The sequence below is a fragment of the Dipodomys merriami genome, unplaced genomic scaffold (genome assembly GCF_024711535.1).
Source record: "Dipodomys merriami isolate MVZ:Mamm:240054 unplaced genomic scaffold, mDipMer1.0.p SCAF_7, whole genome shotgun sequence".
NCBI classification, from domain to species: domain Eukaryota; kingdom Metazoa; phylum Chordata; class Mammalia; order Rodentia; family Heteromyidae; genus Dipodomys; species Dipodomys merriami.
In genome coordinates, this window is record NW_027206290.1 from 30,411,523 (window position 1) to 30,416,282 (window position 4,760).

Consider the following 4,760-nt stretch of genomic DNA (forward strand, 5'->3'; position numbering starts at 1 on the left):
TTTCTATCACCAACACACACACACACACACACACACACACACCACATCCTGCTAAAAAACCCTCACCTGCATGGCTCTTGGCATAAAAGCTACATTCTTACCAGATCTTGCATGTTTGGCACTGTCCAGGTTTTCTCTTGTCCTTTGGGCGCTGGCCACATCATTTTAGTTGGGACCATTTAGCATCACAGAAACCATCTTCCCCAAGGCCTTTGCACTAGCTTTATCCCCATCCCTTTGCTTAAGTAAACTCTTGCTCATCATAGCTGTGGTATTTTTCTGAGCCTTTAGCTTCCATCAATTTTCTCTTTTCTTATATTGTTAGACGTGTAACTCTTCTTTCTAAGCCATGTTTGTAAATAAATTTACTCTTGTGCCATATTTTTTTAATAATGTCACTCTTCCTAACAGACTAAAAAGTCCAGGAGAACAGTGACTTAGTATAGTAATCAACCCATGGATAGTGCTCAGTAAGTACTTCAAGAACTCAGTCACCAATATAAGACTCCCATGCGTTTAGTACTTCCCCACACGCACGTTACCTCATCTGCCCTTCTTCAGGCTTTCAGGTTAAGTAGGGTTGTCCTATTTTAACATTTAGGACACAAGACTGAGGAAGTGGGTGATTTATTCAAGACCATGTAGGGGGTAAGTAGAAGAACTTAAAAGTCAAGAATTGTGTCTGGGAGTCAAGCTTCTTCCCACAAATGCCTTTGACAGCTTCTCTTTAATAGTCCTCTTGCATTGTACGGAACGTTCAGCTACAGCGCTATTCATAGCTGCACGGAGAGGCTGAACGGGTCTGAATCAGAGGCCCCTTGTAACTCCAATAACTCAGCACCAGCCATCCTTCCAACAGTTCCACCTTGCTCTACATCCTGACCTAGAAGGACAAAAAGGGACAGAGTTCTTCTCAAAAGGAAAGCTGGGCCTCTTCGTATCCTGACATCATTGCCCAATGGTCTGAGGTGTCTGCCACCTGCCCTGCATCCCCAATCGCCAGCAACCACCAGCTCCCATTGATCAGCACCCTGATTACTCAAGAACAAACCAGGAAGAGAGAAAAGAACTTTCAGACAAAAGGAACGTGAGTTTGTTACTGGGAGGCTGACAAAAGTGGTGACAGGTGACAAAAGAAGGTAGTTAGCCAACCTGGGAACCGTGAAGCAACCCAGACGTTTGCAACAGCAGCAGGAAGCCACTGCTAGCCTTCGATTATTATGAGGACTACAGAGTGGGAATCTTACTGGAAACTCGAGTCTGGGACACCTTCAGCATGGGGGAGAAATGTGGGTAAGGCTTGGAGGATAATGTCTTCCTAGCCCCTCCTACAACATTGTCCACATTTGGTGAATGTGTTATATGACATGTCAAAGGAGATGCGTGTGGTTAGGTTGAGGGTCTTCAGATGTGGAGATTTTTTCATCTTGATCTGATGGGTCACAAGGGTCCTGACAAGAAAAAAAAAAGCAGAAGAGAAAGAATCAATGGCCATGTGATGTCAAAAGTGGAAATGAGAGTGATATAGTCACCATTCCAATCAAAGAAGGTGGACAACTTCTAGAATCTGGAAAGAAGGAAACAGGCTCTTGGCTGGAGCCTTCAGAAGGCTATTGATTCTTGACTTTAGTCTCAGAGAAATTATTTCAGACTTCTGATTTCCAGAAAGTATAGCATAGTAGAGTGATGCTGTTTTAGTCACAGCTCTGGGGTAATTTGGTACCATACATGATTTTATCCCTTCTTCTCACACTTCAGTCTTTCCTTGAAAGACTTTCTCCTTGAGAAAGTCAAGAGGCAGAAAAGCCTAGGCAACACATTGCAAGGGACGGACACTCAAGGCCTTTGGGAAAAGGGGCCAGAACTACAGCAATCCTTTACCACACTTAGCATATATCTGAAGCCTAGTCTTCCAAATTCCCTTTTAAAGTGCTATGTACTGTATAGCAGTCTTTCAGTTAAGTTTGTTCTGATCTCAGTGGGGAAAGGCTGACAGATTAATTCCTTCACAATAACAGGAATATGTATAGAACAAAACCAAACACCATTCTTTTCTGTACTTTAGTATTAGAACCAACAAATAACATTTGATAAGGGGAATTGTCATGAGATAAGATGATCTGGTAATTTTATGGACTTCTTTATTTAAAAAATTTTTTTGAGATAAGCTCTTACTATGTAGCCTAAGCTGACCTTGAACTCTCAACACTCCTATACCAAGCTCCCAAATGCTGGCATTATAGACATGTACCACCACCCTTGCTTTTCTTTTTACTACTCTAATTAGCATATAAACCAAAACTTAAGACATAGCCTGATCTTTCTCAGTGGCACCAAAAATTGAACACCATCTATAAAATATAAATATTCCATAAAGTACTAACAAGTTATCACGTGTTCCAGTGGCTTCTTGCTCTGTTCTGAGTCATTCCCTTGTGACTTGGCAGCCCAGCCCCATTGGCTCTGTGCTGAGAAAAAAAATGGGTCATTGCACTATGACAAAAGGACATTCACCAAAAATACAGCAGTTAAGAAAAGTCTGAGCTCTGACTGTCTCAAATGCCCAAAGGAAACTTGTACTGGCCATGTGTGGGTGCCAGAAGGAGACAGACCAACAAAGCAGCACAAGCTCTACCAGCAGCCCACTAGGGACATAGTGAAGACTCCAATTAGACAGACAGAAGGAAGTGGCTGAATGCCATTGGTGAAGGGGACCTAAGGCCTTGGTTGGGAGAGAGGAGGGTATGTTTTTTTCATTACTAGCATTTAATTGAAACATTCTGGAATCTTGAGTCCCAGGGCCTAAAATTAGGACATTGCAATAAAAAGCTCAACAATTAAGTTTTCATTTATGAATTTTTGTTATCTTTGCTTACATGATCATGGGAATGGATAGGAGACACAGGTTATAAAGGCCAGGTTTCTGTCCAGGCGCAGTGGTTCATGCTTGTAATCCTGGTTACCTGGAGGCAAAGATAGGAAGAGAGACAGTGGCTCAAGATTTAAAAAAAAAAAGTTATTAAGAGCCTATCTCAAAGAAAGTCGAGTCTGGTGGTTCACATGTATAATCCTAGCTATGTGACAGGCAGAGGTAATAAAAATCATAGTCTCAGGGGCTGGGAAGATGGCTCAGTGGTAAAGCGCTTGCCTTGCATGCCTGAGGCCCTGGGTTCAATTCCTCAGCACCACATAAAGAAAAAAGCTGGAAGTGGCACTGTGGTTCAAGTGGTAGAGCACTAGCCTTGAGCTGAAGAGCTGAGGGACAGCACCCAGGCCCAGAGTTCAGGCCCCACGACCGGACCTCAAAAAAAGAAAAAAAAATCATAGTCTCAGATCAGACCTGGCAAATGTGTGAGACTTTATCTAAAACTAACTTTAAAGGGAGGGGGGGGCAGGGACACGACTCGTTTGTTAGAATGGCCCCTGCCTAGCAAGCTTGAGGCCCTGAGTATTACTAAAACCCCAGTATTACCAAAAACATAAAAAATAAAAAAACAAAAGCTTCACTGATTTCACACACACACACACACACACACACACACACACACACACACACACACACACACACACACACATACACACAAACACATGCTTTCATAAATGAAACAGATCAGGAAAAAGTTAATTGGTGTGAAGGCAGGATGATACAAGCATGTACTCGTGTGTTGGTTTTCCCATCTTCGTGTTAAAAAATCCATTTAAAGTGGGAATGGTAGGTGTTGATTTCGTTGTCTATAGATTTGTCTGTGCATTTTTGGGATGCACTTGCTAGGTAGGCACTCTACCACTTGAGCCACTCCCTCAACTCTCCTCATGAGTCTTCTTCACCCTGTTCACCAGAGCGGTATGGCTGAGGATTCAGAGGCAACTTTGGACACAGTCCAGCTAGCTCTGATTCTCAGTGCTTCTGTGGAAAGCAGAAGTCACCCTGACGGAGAGAGAGGAAGGGTGGTATCCAGCATGGGGCATGGGAACTGAGTGAGCCAGAGTAACCCCACCCCTGAAACACACCAGGAGGCTACCTACTCTTGTAGTAGGGTGTGGAGATGGCCACTAGCACCCAAGGGAGACACAGACACTTACACAAGTTCAGTCAGGAAACATCTGCTGAATGTCCATCACAAGTCAAGTCAGGTTTCAGCACTGGGCATGTTAGGATAAAGATGCTATGGTGTCTACAGTTCATCACATACTATAATATAGTACAGTAAGTTTGTCTTAAGACGTTGGAGAATGCTGACTGAATTGATGACCAATCCACAATTTTAGCAATATTCATTGAATGAATAAAAATTCTTATAAGCCCAGATTTTCCCATATTGCTGCTCAGTGCACTTCCAACTGCTGAGCAAAGATAGCAAGTGAAGGATACATTCATTTCCCTTTCTTGACAATGATGTTGAAGAAGCAAGGTGAAAAGGTGAGACTGCTTTTCTAGAGAGTAGCAAGATGGTCACACTATGCATTGGCAACGGGATGTGTGTGTGTGTGTCTGTCTGTCTGTCTGTCTGTATGTGTGTGCAAGACATTCCTAAAAAAACTGAAGCAGTGAGACAGAGATTCATGTCAATGCAGTTGTGGAAAATGTGCATCAAATCACAAGAGTGATTGGTTCTTGTTTTGCTTGGCTGTCCGTGTGGGGAACGGAGGAGTGGGCAGTGAGGAAGTGGCCAGAGCTGCTGATGGATGGGGCAATGCTTTCTCCATCTGAAGTGCTATCCCTCCCCCTTCTTTTCCTTCTTAACAGCTGGCCCAAAGGA